The following is a 15,672-nucleotide window of genomic DNA, read 5'->3' as shown; positions in this document are numbered from 1 at the left end:
CTCACAATCCTGCGAGGGTTCATTTACTTAAAAGTGCAAATGTGCACGGAATATTACATGTGCTTATGTGGAAGCACAGGAGGAAAATACACTCGTGATTGTGCGAGGAAATAATTTATACACGTGCTCGTATTGAGCACGGAAAGTTACATGTGCAAATGTGCACGGAAAGTATACGTGCTTGTATTAAGCACGGAAAGTAAGTGTGCAAATGTGCACGGAAAGTTACACATGCAAATGTGCATGGAAGGAAAATACACCTGCGATTCTGCGAGGATTAATTTTACACGTGCTCATATTGAGCACGGAAAGTTACACGTGCATATGTGCACGAAAAGTATAAATATAGTTGCAATCCTGCGAGAAGTTTTACCCACACCCGTGGCGGCAAGGCAAGCGCAGTCTCCATCCCGGGGAGGGGGGCTCTCGGCGGCAGCATCTTGCTCGTGCTCCGAGAGACCCACGACAATGGGTGGAGTCTCGGCGAGAGTCCTGTTTTTATAGTGGCTGATCAGATCTGACTGTAGGCATTCTAGAAGCTTCTCTGCACCCCCGCACTGGCTGTGGGTGCCCCTGAAGCCTCCAAACATCCCCCACACTGGCCGCAGGCGCCCAGCGGCTCACTGGCGCCTCGGCACTCCCTTCTCCTAATGGCCCTGGCCAGGGTGCTCTGGGGCCAAACAAAAGAAGCTGTTAGCCTCAAGTAGCAGAGGGAGAGGGAGATGTGCCTACTCCTTCCATACTGAAGGAGGGAGGGGGAGAGAGGGGGGTTTGCATTCTGCCACAAAGACCAAGGAAGAATTATCTGAGATCAGAATATTGGAATATTTTCATCACAACAGTCACTGAAATATGTTCAAATAGCCTTTTTATTTATTTAAAAATGTACCCTGGTCATCTCTCAGATAGGGGACATGAAAGACATGAAAGGGCTGCCTCATCCTGAAAACCCACACTTTTGTTATTATTGTTTTCCTTATATTAATGAAGATGAAGGCTGAATGACAGAAGTACAGGCTGCTGACAAAAGTTAGTGGAAGCACGGTGATAAATGATGAAGAATTGTGCACCAATAGGGTGGATGGTAGGGGAGCTATTCTGTCTGTGGTCACTGTTTCTAACTTTGAAATAATTTCATTTCATAGCCTAACTGTAATAATCTGTGAAACTGTAACAAATGTAAAAACATAATGTGTTTAAATACTGGTATCTCAGCTGCTCTCTAGACTACTGTGAGGACAGTGAACTTATGGTCTAATCTATTTTGTCATCTTGCAAATGTTTCTGAAGTCTAATTTCTTTTTCAGTTGATATGTGCTGGGGTCCAGTAACCAATTTGCATGTCTACTGCCTATGGAAAAACAATGAAATAAGATATTATGTTCTTACCAATTAGCTGATGGTAACAAAGCATTCTTTTAAAAATTGTATGATGACTATATAATTCTATAAGTGGGTTGTGTTGCATAGGCTTTTCTTCTCTTCCTCAGGAACTGATTAGGCATCTACACATCAAAACAATGTTGCCATTTGTTTCACTTAAGAAAGAAAAAACACTTTCTTCATCTCTCATTGTGCCTGCAGTTTAGCATATGCCATGTACAGGTTTTCAAATACCATGGAGTATGAAACTCTCACTATTTCTGACTTTGTTCTGTCCAGCTCCAGTGACAAAACTGACATAATTTCTTTGACAAGACTTGGATTGGTTTTTTTGGTCTATGGTCCATAACCTCAAAATCCACAAAGTAAATCTGGATTTCTGGTTTTGGAGAAGAAGATATTGTTTCAAACCACCTCACCAAAATGACCTAGAAGAACCAGAGCTTGCTTGTAAGATCTTTTCAATTCTTAAATTTTCTGTTAGGTTTGTGATGGTCATTATATTGCTTGGCTTAAAATAAGAGGCTCATTCATGCAAAATCCTTCCTACCCAGTCTGAGTAAACCACAGTTTGTTCAGAGAAATTTCTGAAGGCTTCACTGTCGTGTGACAGATGTGAAGGAAGAAGAAGTCTTAGCTTTAGTTTGGACAGTCCTGTAATGATTCATGTATGTGTATACTCATGGCACTTCGATTCTTTGATTCATAAACCTGTATAGACCACACAGTATATTCTGCATTCAATTGAATATGCAGCTGTTATAGAAAATGCCACCGGGGCTTGTAGTAGGAATTTTACCAAGGTACCAAGGAATTTTACTACTGAACAGGAGCACTGCATTTCAGATTTAGTCTGGAATAGTCTGAGTCTGACCACATAGAGAGATGTGGCAATTATTTTCAGTGGTAGGACACATCCTAGCTACTTAGGGTAGGTGTGTCTTTGTTTTGTTGCCTGTTATGAATGTTGAATGCAGCAGTATATCTTTTGATACTTGCAAGTCTCCCTTTGTATTAAACAGTTGAAATAGAATAAATGTTTTCTTTTCTAATTTGATTGTATTGTATTTAAATATGCATTTATGTATTTGGAGTTACAATGGCAAAACTTGAGAATTCTTCTCAGAAAGACTGAATTGACTTGTGAATGTCAGACAATACTTCACCCCACATGTTCACTGGTGGTCATGTGATATCAGCAGTGTCATACAAATGACACCACTTGTAGATATTGTTGTTTGGTTTGGTTCTGTTTGTTTGTTTGTTTTTTATTTTGATTTTATTTTTTTTTAAATCTTCTTCAGGTTTGGGAATCCCAGGTGGGTTGATCTAAGTGCTTAATTATGCTAAGGAGCTGGAAATTGGATCTGTGTATTTTTTCATGTCAGTACAATTATAATTTTGCTTATGCATTCAGATATTTGCCTTCTAAGAGATGTCCAGTTGTTGCTAAAGATAAGAGCTCAGATAACTTCAAACTTTTCCTGAGCTTGCCTCACATTTGGACTGACCTAAGTGACTCAGACTCACCTGTATTTTTCAGCTGATTATCTTATTAGTCTGGGCCAAGGGAAAGAAGATAATAATACATATCTCATCTAAATAAGAGTTACTATATAGCAAGAAACATTTGGGTGGAAGGAGATGAGGGGATAGAAGTGTCATACCCAGAATGTAACTTGATATTGCAATAAAGACTATCCAGATGCATCTGCATGAAAAAGGGTAAAGTTCTGATTATGCATCCTGCTTTCAAAAACTTTAAAAAAACCTTTTGATTTTTTTATTTTATATGCAGAGATCTTGGACATGTTTTGATGTTTGTGACAAATAGCAGTAAAACAAAACAAAACAAAACAACAACAACAAAAAAACAAAAAAGCAACAATGGAGATCTTCCTGAGGAAGTAGAGTTCCTTTCTTTAAGAAGACAACCAGAATAGCCTCTAAGAAACAAAAGTGTATTTGAGTACCTTTTCATGTACAGTTATTGGCTAAATCCCTCCTTTGGCCTAAAAGACGTGTGCTTTCTTGAGGGCTTCAAATAGTAATCACTTCCAGGAGTGACCTCCATGAAATAGCTTCTAACATTACTATAACAAATACCCTTCCATCCATGCGTTAGGCCTGCTTGGGGCTTACAAGATCCCAAAATGCTAGCAGGTATGCTTAAATATCAGCTGGTATTCAGGTGTTTTTCAGTGGTGCAATGATTGCGTACTTCAGACATTTTCCCAAAATGGTTCTTGAACAATAAAAAATTCATTGGTTTTTATCAGTATTATTGTGACTTCAAGCATAAACCTCTGTATTTAGAACAATTACTTTTCCAGCCTCACTTTCAGAAGTACACAAAATGCCATGTGTAGAGTTTCACTTATTCATTATATTTTTAGAATTCAAATGGATGAGTTTAGTACAGTGTTGCAAGGCAAATCAGCCCTTCACTGCTGCCTCTGAAAATATTAGAAGAATGATATGATTGTCCCTGTAGGCTTGCTGCAGGGCTGGTGTATGACAATACTTTTTTCTGGGTTGTCTGCTCATTGCATTTTCAAACAGTTTTCTTTTTGTGTCTCAAGACTGACCACAGAGTAACCTTGCCAAATAAGACAATCTCCACACTATCTACTTATGATTGTAAAAAAATGTTTGTAAAAAACAGAATGATACCGAAAAAGTGTTATGTCCTTTCTAATGGCACTATCAGGTTGGGAAGAAACAGGGAATGTTTTTCTGAGACTGGAAAAAGTGCAATTTTTCATTACTGTTGCTATGGAAACTAGTACTGGTACAGTGTCTACTTCTTGTTTGTCAGTTCTTATGCCTGATGTGCAGCGGTTGCTCCTAAGATGACTCTTACAAATAACATCAGGATGCCAGGGAAATTTGCAAGCCTTTCATGTCTTACCTTCCTCTTTTCTGAACGGTGATGCACACAGAAGAACTCTGCTGGCTTAGCATTGCAGAGAGACCATGACTCTTGGAGAATCGCACAAAGCTGTGAGCACTGAGTGAGCAGACTGAACAACAAACTCTCTTCACAAACCCAATAACCTCTCCCTCTGGGGTGGTTGGAAGGACACCATGTAATGAGAATTCTTTGCAGTATACCTCTGGGAAAGGAAGAGCACAAAATGTTGCATTAATAGTTCTACTGTAATAAAATCAAATAGGCCAGTTAAGTCTAGAATCAAAGAAGAATGATGTCCTGTGCTGTTAACTCTCTTGTAGTTCAGATGTGTGCTGTTGAAATAGTCAGTTTGCTCACTGGAGTTGTCAGCACCCTGACTAACTATCGTTGGAAGGTGTGATGAATGGACACAGTCATATTATTTGGAGAAGGAAAAGGACTTTGTCAATCCCATCTTCACCTTAGGACTGTAGCAGGCTGGGCCCTTATCAGTAGGAAAAACAGATGCTATGTTTTGAAATTCAGTTGCTGCTGCTGACAACACTTGTCTTACTAGTGAGGGAATATTAATTTCCTGAGTCCAGAAACACTGAAGTGGATCTGATTCAAGAATACTTAGTCTACAGTCTTGCCATCCACTATTTAGAAGAAGCAATAACATATATGCACTTACAAAATAGTTATTTTGCAGTTGCACAGTCATCAAAGTTTAGTTACCTTTTATTCTTCCTTCTCGTGTGTGTAGGACCCTGTAAGACATTAAGACAAGCAAGCTGGTTTTTTTTTGTTTGTCTTGCTCTGTGTGTGTGTGAATGATTGTGAATTTTTTACCTTCTTGAGTGGAATAAAATTATTAGGAAGTGGTAGTCCTTGCATCTTCCCCGCTGCAGATGAATCAGCTACGTGTTCTCCAGCCTGGTTACATGGAAATATTTGGTGACATTTAAGTGAATAATTTTAATCATCTTTGAGGGTCTGCGTTCAATTCTCAGGTTGCTCACAAATTTCCATTGTTTATAATATCTTGTTCGGCTGTTGTACAGCTGAAAAAACAACAACAACAACAACAACAAACCAAAACAGAAATAACATGGGAATATGATATTTTAAACCTGATATTTGAACAGGTGAAACTGAGAAGTTTGAGCAGTGGTGAGGCTGACTAATTTCTAGACAGATCTGACAATGCATGTGGAACCTCTCATTTGTCAATTTTTGATGCATACAGAGGAATATCTTGATGAAGCTTTCAGTTAAGCTTATTTAAATGTTTAGAAAATAAAGGCAGTAAAAATACCATGGAAGACAAATGCAATAAAAATAGGCTTGTTTCGTTAGATTAAACCATTCTTCCAGAACAGCATAAACTATACTGCTTTTCTCTGTTACATGTCTTAAATGTTATCTGTTTATTCTGAACTTCTGGCTGGACATTTATTGCCATTTTTCTGTAGATGTCTGCAGGGCTGCACTCTTTTGAGGATAAGAAGCATGTACAGGGCTGACGTCCAGATATACAAGGAATGGCAAGTGCTCACATGTGGAAAGAAATGTAAAATACACGAATCATCTAATTATTCTTTGTCATTGACATAATAAAAGCAACAGCAGTTTTACGGGAATTATATGCCATACACCTTTCATGTTTGGCAGTAAAGGAATTCGGCTGTAGAATAAGTTTCATGTATGTTGTAGGAACTATGAGTGCTGAAGGTGACAAAAGCACTTTTGATAAAGTAATTAAAATCTAAACATGACATTTACTTGGGAGAACTGGAAAATAGAACACTTCAAAAATAAATTAATTTTAGCAAGCATCCAGGCAGAGCACAGGATGAATTTTTATTTTCTGAATTTCTAATTTGGTTAACCTCATCTCTATTGTAGAGCTAGCACATAGTATATCCTTGACACACTATCATTATTCTGATCTGTTCTCCTTCAAAGACTGGTGCTCTGAAAATGTTTTCAGAGTTCTGGGAATCTTCAGATCTGTAACATTTTTTCAGACACGGGGTAAATGACACTTTCCTTCCTCAGTCCATTCTTTGGACACTCCTAGTGTTTATGATTGACATTTTCCAAACGAGTTAGCCTGAGGCAGACATTTTCTTGGGAAGATTTCAGCTCAGATGGTTGTGGTTGGGAAAAATTATAAATAACTCAAAAGGTGGTTTCAGCAAGAAAGTGTCAGGCAACCTTAATAAAACATGAAAATACCAGACCTGTCCAAACTAAACATGATGTATTGTTGTGAATAGATAAAATCTGGTTTCCTATTCAATCAACATAAGGAGAAATTTCCTTCTAGTATTATAAGAAGATATATTATATGGAAATTTTAATCACCCTTGCTCTGAATTTCTGTCCTTTACCAGTACCAGTAGCTGTGCTCAGAAACATGTTTTATATTGCATTATTAATCTCTATAATGTTAGCCTTATACTTCATATCATATTATTAATATTCATCCAAAATTTAGGCTGTTCTGTACAAGCAGAAATTACTAACTTGCAGCTTTATTCTGCCTAATGCAGACTTGTGTGTGAAGGGTAAGATGGAGAAAGATTCAGGAGCAGCTGGAATATACATAGTAAATGTATTTAGCCATATACATACCAGAGATATATTCCTGTGTTGGCTGCTGCTTATTTTCTCCTAGAGACAGTTATGCTTTTCCATCAAGGGAAAATGTCAGAGAAACTTGGCTCCATTACCTCCATCCCCTTCTTTTTCTTTTAATACATACTAGCAATCAAACTTAGCCATGCAGACAGGGATTTGTAAAATTCAGTATGCTCAGGATATACTCAGAGAATAGTTTGCATTGTTCCCAAAGTCTGCTAACAAGGTGAGGTTACAGTCATATAAGGAAGATTTGTGTTTTGAATCATTTTGGCAAGACAATTAGTTAAAGCTGAAGGAAGAGTATCCCTAATCATCCTCTGTGTTCATCCTAGGGGTGTGACTATATGGCTCGTTTTGCTCCTTGTTTCATTCCGAGTCCTTGAACTGTGTCTATATTACAAACTTTTAGTGGCGAGGCTCTAATACAGGTCAAATCAAGCTGCACCCTTGATAAGGAAACCCAGGTGGGACTAAGTAAACTGTTGAAGGGTTTTCCATTAGATAGCACAGATGAAAGTTAATCTTGATAGTATGTCAAGGCTTAGTACCTTGTGTCAAAGAGAAATGGTATTTAATAATTATTATTAATAAATTAATAAATTATTATCCACTTCTCAATATAGAATTGCTCTTAAACTTTATTTGCTTGAGTGCAAAGGGGTGGAAAAGATTCTTGACTCTCAAGGAATATGTTTGCATTCTCACTTTAAAAAAAAATTATTTTCTTGTTTCTTCCACATTCACCCAAAGAATATCCATAAGATATTGAACCCTTAGCAATTGAAGGCTTGTTAGTTAACAGTGTTTAATTTAATTTTCGTTGTCAGCTTTGGTGCCACTTGTTTATTAAAATTATTATTTCTCTCTAAATATATTGTCAGGTTCATGTCTTAGTTGTACAAAAAGAGAATATGAAAAGTACTGATTAAAAGTAGAACTTTTTGATGTGTTTCATAAAGGAAGGTTAAATTATTACTTTTATCTGGAAGGAATTTATGTATCACTAGATCATACTACTTATTCCACCACTCATTAAAAGTCCAGCTCAGAAGAGGTGAGAGAGACAGAAGTGGCCTTTCTGTGGTGTTTTTTTGTTTGTTTGTTTTTGTCACCCACTCCCCTCCCTCCCTGGCCCCTCCCCAACAGAGACTGTTTTATCACCTTCTTCTTAGAAGTGGTTTTGATATCAGTGTGCTGAATGTCTGCATGTGTGAATAGCATCTGGTTTATAGCTTTTGTCAAAAAGAGGTTTTTTACTGGAAAAGGATAGATATTTCAGTTGTTGCAACTGAATATAAGACTATGCAGAAAAGAATTATTTAAAAAGAAATTCTCAAACATAATTACTTTCTTTTCCCCTACTAAATATTTCAGATTTCCCCCCCCCTCCCCTTTTTTTTTCAAGTTACTGATTTTTACATATTTCAATAATTTAAATAATTTCTGAAAAGAGAGTTTGGGAATCATTAGTTTTGAAAATATGTTCTGTTAATTTTAGTTGCTGTATGTGATGCTGCTACTTGATTTTGTTACTTTTAATTTTCATTTGCTAGTTGACAGTATGTAATGAGTTGCCCAATATACTCAGGAATGTCCATGACTCATTGTCTATGGAGGCACACCAAAATCAAACCAGACAGGTGATAAACTCAAAACTTATTCTAACCAAAACTGTTTAGCAGACAATCAACTAGAAATGAGGCTTATCAAAATCATTTAACACTGTAAACCACAGGTCTAGGATTGTGTATAAACAATTAGTACTGCATAGACAACTTAAGTATTGTTAAGCTTGAGAAGTGAGGATCCAAACTCTGCAAACTCACTTACCTATAGGATGAGGGCTCTCAAGAGTACTCAGAACGTGTGATCACTCACCAATAAGGCAAGAGCTCTCAATCTCAAGAAGTTTCCTTAGGTGGTGTCCCAACTTGAGGGAAGAATCCCCAACTACAGACCTGCTACTTTGAAGGGGACGGACTCAAAATGGGTTATCTGGTGGGGTTCCATTTCTACCCTAGGTCAAATGTAATCAGTGGTCATATATGGTCAGGTCTTTGTAATATATTTATATTTACGTTAGTATTTGGTCCCAGAATTAGGCAAAGAAAAAAGGTTTTTCCTCTTGTATTTTGATTTTTTAAGAGTTTTGTAAAACTTACTTGTTATTGTGACTTACGGTTCTTGTTTTGTCACTACAGCAGTGTGCTTATCTCTGTTAACCAATTAGGATAGACTAGACATATTAGTTAATGGCACTTTGTTGAATCAGTTACAATAAATCAGTCTGATGAGGGTCAGAAAATGAAAAGGTGTTGAAAAATAAGAGAACAAACTTACAGCTGTTTCAATGCTAGATTTCTTTGATAAGTGTAGTTGTGTATCAATGTGCTTTCATAACTTTTGCTATCCAAATATTTTGGTAATTTAGGCACCTCACTGGCAGTAACATTATTGTCCTGATAGCACCTCTGTGAACATAAAAGTGTATTTTAAAAAATATAGCAAAAGGAAGATTTAGTCTGAGCTTAAAACTGAACCAAAGTTTCTTGAGTGACCTATTGGCCACAATATCCATCTCCTGAGAATGATAAATGAATTTATGTTGAATTTGCTTTCAGTCAGATGATCAAAACTCTGTTTTGGTACTACATATTTTGCCAGATATTAGTTCTTTAAGTCACTGTACATACTAAAAAGTACAACAGTATGCTGCATGAAAACTGGCTTGGAAGCTATGCGAAACAACCAGCAAGACAGAACTAATTTGCCAAAGAAAAATGGATGGAAAATGACCTGAACTGAAATGGAGTTGTTTTACTTCCATGTCTATAAAGACTTCTGTTGAAGCTTTATCAGCTTGACATATGTCTTCATTAAAACTATATTAATATTGCTTGTTATTTGTTTATGTTATCACACACAAGCCCAGCTTTTTGGTTGGTCTTGTGAGATGAGGATATACTAGTTTTTGTACTGTAATAAGTTCACTAATAGTAGCCATTACCTGAGATTTTGGTAATCCTATTCACAGGCCAGAAACTAAATTAGGAATGGGTGTTTTGTTAGGTTCTTTGTCCTCCTATTCTTTACTGCTTAGGGAGGTGTTACAGACTAAAAGCTGGCCAAAATTAGATCTCTAAATAGTGAGGGTGAAAGATGGGCTCCTTTCAGATTAGTGAAGCTCCTTGTTCAGGTGGTCTTGGCTAATATCTGAGAAACCTCATCAGTGTGTCAGACTACATGGTTTAAATGCTGTGGCCCTCTTCTCCAGCAGCCTCAACAGGACAGTTCTGAGGTTTAAGGTAAGCATGTCTTAGTTGAAGCAAATAAACACATTCCCACAATTTTAGTGGCTGTAGTTTCTTGATACACAATACCAGCTGCTTCCTTTCTCTGCTCAAGAGGTCCAAACCCCTTTAGTTAACTTTTCCTGCTGCATTCTAATTAGATAACAGCAGATGTAATTACTCAGTGCCTGAGTGGTTTATTTCTCTTATTTCTCATGATCTTCAAAGGCTACTTTGATTGCCAAATACCTGATTTATCAAGCAATTTGTTTCTGAATCTTCCTATTAGAAAAGAACTGATGTTAAATCTGGGAAATGCAACAGTGGAAAAAGCTAGTGCTGCTATTATGGTTAATTAAAAAAAAAAAAAAGTTATGTGAGAGACATGTTCAGCATCTTTTGCATGTGATCAGTGGAAGAACATTGAATCATAGAATCATTTCAGCTGGAAGAGACCCTCAGGCTCATCGAGTCTAACCATAACCTAACCTAACTCCAACACTAAACCATGTCCCTAAGAACCTTCTCTAAACACTTTTTAAACACCTCCAGGGATGGTGACTCCACCACTTCCCTTGTCAGCCTGTTCCAATGCCTGACAACTCTTTCCGTTAATATTTTTTTCCTATTATCCAATCTAAACCTCTCCTGGTGCAACTTGAGGCCATTTCCTCTTGTCCTATGACTTACTACATGGGAGAAGAGACCAACACCCTCCATGCTACAGCCCCCTTTCAGGTAGTTGTAGACAGCAATAAGGTCTCCCCTGAACTTCCTTTTCTCCAGGTTAAACAACCCAAGCTCCCTCAGCCTCTCCTCCTAAGACTTGTGCTCCAGGCCCCTCACCAGCTTCATTGCTCTCCTCTGCACTCTCTCTAGTACCTCCATGTCTTTCTTATGATGAGGGGTCCAAAACTGAACACAGTGTTCAAGGTGTGGCCTGAGTAGTGCTGAGTACAGTGGCACAATCACTTCTGTAGTTCTACTGCCCACACTATTCCTGATACAAGCCAGGATGCTGTTGGTCTTTTTGGCCACCTGGGCACACTGCTGGCTCATATTCAGCCAGCTGTCAGTCAGCACCCCCAGATGCATTTCCTCCAGGCAGCTTTCCAGCTACTCATCCCCGAGCATCTAGTGTTGCCTGGGGTTGTTATGACCCAAGTGCCAGACCTGACACTTGGTCTTGTTGAACCTTATACAACTGAACTCAGCCCAACAATCAAGCCAGTCCAGATCACTCTGTAGAGCCTTCTGACCCTCCAGCAGGTCAACATTCCCACCCAAATTGTTGTCATCTGCAAACTTACTAGGAGTGCACTCAATCCATTCATCCAGATCACTGATAAAGAGATTAAACAGAAGTGGCCCCAAAACTGAGCACGGAGAACACCACTTGTGTCTGGACACCAACTGGATTGGGCTCCGTTCACTACAACTCTTTGGGCCCATCCAGCCAGCCAGTTTTTTATCCATCTCAGAGTACACCCTGTTTAGACAGCTGGACAGACTAAAAAGAAGACATTATTACTTGTGCAAAATTACATATAACAATGAGAATAAAATCGCCTGCATGGGAGATTAAAAATTTATGAAAAAATAAAAAGATAAAATAATGAGGCAACAAACAGTTGTAAAGCTATTGGCATTGTTGCTACTAAGGCTTTGGTGTTTTGTTTTGTTTTGTTTTGTTTTTTTGTTTTTGTTTTTGTTTTTTCTTCTTCTAAAGCATATGTTTCCCAGCTCTTTTTTTTTTTTTTTCTTTTTTAATCTAATCAACTGTAGGGCTTCCCTGGATTTCAAAATTCATTTTTTTGTTGTCCCAAACAACTTTTACTCAATTAAAATTACTTCTTTAAACCTATTCTTACAAGAAAAGAGAGGAAAAAAGATTAAAATGTGAATTACTTACTTAAGAAAAGCAATGGATTTTTCACAAAAAATCTATAGAGGTTTTAATAAATATTCAATATTTTCCTTTTGCTTTCTTTTTCAAAATTAAATTTTCACTTGTGAACCTGGAAATATTTAAAGTCTTTGATGTAGATTTTGATCACATGTTTCATGAGAAACGGGTAATTTAGAACACTTGTGCTAGTTCAGGATTAGTATTTGAGACCTTCACAATGTTCAAGGAGAATTGCTATTCATTTGTTGATCATAACAACAATTTCGGCATTTATTTTTGCTGCATTTAGCTCTTTTTCCAACAAAGAAAAGAAACCTTTTCATCTACATACAAAGAAAAGGAGACTGCAGGTAGTTTTTTGGTGAACGGTAGTTCCTATTGACCTGTTTAATCTATTTTTCAATTCTGCAGGTCTTCAAACGTTATATACTGTATTGTTTTCAAAAAAATTCAGCATCTGAAGAGTATCTATTTAGGTCTCAAAGTTTCTACTGATTAATTTGTTCACTTAGCAAAGGAAATACAACTTCATGCAACTTTCAAAAAGCAACTGACTGAATGAAACACACATAGAATCACAGAATCATAGATTGTCCTGAGGTGGAAAGGACCCGCAAGGATCACTGAGTTCACTCCTGTCCCTGCATATGACAACCCCACAGTTCACACCATGTGTCTGAGGGTGCTGTCCAGCCTCTTCTTGAACACTGTCAGGCTTGGGGCTGTGACACCTCCCTGGGGAGCCTGTTCCAGTGCTCCACCACCCTCTGGGGGGAGAACCTTTTCCTAATGTCCAACCTAAACCTCCCCTGGCACATCTTCCTGCCATTCCCTTGGGTTCTGTCATTGTAAAACTTCTTTAACCACCACTGCATTGTACGTTTGTTAGCAGTTCCTGGGTCAAATGCATTTCTGACGTTGCAAGTAGTCTCCACTGCTTTATGACCCATTTTGAACTCAAATAAGAAAATCACTTGAATTTGCTTTTTGTCTAACATCATGTCCATAGTATAGAATAAATATCAAATAAAAAGCAAATAAGAAGTCAGTAGCAAAAAAACATCAATGAGCAAAGTGCATTAAAACGATGTTTAACGTAACATCTATTTAAGAATGTATTTCAATATCAAACAGCAAATTTCAACAAAGCAAAAACTGCAATTCCTTTTACACCAACCTAATAATTTCTTTCCTCAAATGCCTACTGGTCAGGCTCAAAACAGACAGAGTCAAACTTTTATTGAAGTATCCAGTGATAAGGCAGCAGCAATAGATATTAGGAAAATGTATTTACACCATGAAAGTGATCAGTACCTTGATGAAATTTACCAGAGTTGTTGCAAAATTTTCTTGATTCCATTGAAGCAGCAGGAGTGTTCCACTAAGTTCTGTTCATAGATAGGGTTACACTGTTCATTTGATTATTGTGTGGGAGTTCTCTGAGACTTCAGTTTGTTTGGTTGGTTTTTTAAATGTAATAAAAAGTTAGATTTTTTTTTTTTGGGGTTATAATGGTTCTGCTGAGTCCTTTCTTCATAAAAACAGGACAGAAACATAATTTTTTCATTGAATTTGCAGGAAAACCTGTTATACCAATAAATTGCTGCCTGTTTCTGACAGCATGCCTCCTCAGTGCAGCTCAGACATGCCAGCATGATATATATCACAGGTACAGCGCATGAAGTATGGTCTATTTGTCATGGGATTAATTAATATCTTCAAATTAAATGCCTTATGTTTAATAATTCTCTTTGTAACATTTAATTTATTTTAATCACAGGAGGTTTTTTAAGAGAAGATTCTACTCTGAGCCTCAAGCTTTTCATTTGCGTAAGTTTTCATGATAGTAATAAGTTTTTGTATTTGAACACCGATTTTGAAATGTTCAGCAGTGACAAAATATACACACTTTCTATTTCTATTTGAGTTGTTGCTGTAAATTCAAGACCTCTTCTACAGAACTAAACTCCACTTTAAATTGATGGCAGAAGAAATAATTACTTGCAATAAAAGAAATCTTAAAGATATTATTATGCCTGGTGTTTGCTGGAATCTGATCAGCTGTGCCATAAAGAAAGAATGTGCTTATATTCACATACAGTACTGTTTATGTAAGACATGGTTTTCACAAACACTATGTATATTGTGGTTAGCATCTCAAGTATTTCACTTGAAAAGTTGGGTTTGACAGTCTTGAAGTAATGCAGAGCTTTAGAATAGAAGGCCATGATTAAGAGTCTCCAAACATCTGTATATCAACACAAGACATTCCTGAGACACAATGCGTAGCTTCAGTATATTTTGTTTGTGTGCTTGATATCCTGTGTTGTGTTAACATTGATTGGGGTTTTGTCAGTTAGGGAAAAATTGTAATGTGATCTGTATTCCTTAGATGGTATTTCTCAAATAGTACTCAAGCACTGCATAAAGTTCTGTTCAGTTCCTCACCTCTGAATATATATGGAAATGCACTGTCTGGGCTCGTTGCAAAGTAGGAAGAGTTCTTTGGGTAAATGACACTTCAAATGGAAAAAAAAAAAAAAGTCAAGAAAATAAGGGAGGGTTTCTGAGTAATAAGACATGGCTGGGCAGTCAGCATCATGTTGGCTAGTTTCAAAGTCAAATATACTTTAAGAGCTGTTAGACAATCTCAGTCTAAAACTGCTGATGAAATAATGGGCCTTCTGTGCTGCTCACAGTGATTCTGTCCATAAGGTCCATACAATAGAAACTGCACTAGTTCAATTAACAGTTTTTAAACAGGCAAACTTAATGGTAATCCCTGAAGCTACAAATATGCCCAGAAATAATTGTACTTTCGTTGAGAGAAATTTCACTGATATTATTGGTAATGTATAAAAAGTTTGGAAGTATAACGACAAACAGGTGTTTCATATGAGTAGGAAGTCAGAATTTAGTTCATAACTTGAATTAACTACTACTGTGTTGTTACAGTTTGCCAAATTTGGATAATAGGAAGTTTGAATAAAGTTTTTACATATTACTTTAATGGTCAAAATCCTGCAAATGCCAGTATAGGACCTAATTAATACAAGCTTGTGGGATGATGATAGTGTAAGCTTTAAATACTCAATGAATTTATGCCATGTCAAACAAACATGATTTTGTTGTTTTTAAATCCAAAGCATGATTATATTATGACAATGCAGTTAGGAAGAGATGTGGAAATCAATTTCCCCTCCCCAAACATTAGTACCACATAGTGTGATACTGAAATAGCACCATGTTCAGTTGATTTGGAACTGGTTAAATGGATTTACAGTTAATCACCTATGTCAGGTAAATAGAGGCAACTTCTATGCAGATGCTTGTAGGCACATTTTAGTGTCAATATTTTCTTGCTAATGAATTGTGTATATGAATGATTAAATTTTCAAGAGACAAAAATGTCAGAAAATTCTGGGTATTTTGTTTCTGTAGGGCATTCTCATTGTAGCATTTTATCAGGTGGACCTATCTGAAAACAAACAAACAAACAAACAAACAAACAAACAACTTTTATGTAGTTGAATAGAGGGATGGTTTTA

This window comes from Streptopelia decaocto (genome assembly GCF_964273445.1).
Source record: "Streptopelia decaocto genome assembly, chromosome: 2".
Lineage (NCBI taxonomy): Eukaryota > Metazoa > Chordata > Aves > Columbiformes > Columbidae > Streptopelia > Streptopelia decaocto.
This window is presented reverse-complemented; position numbering follows the sequence as displayed.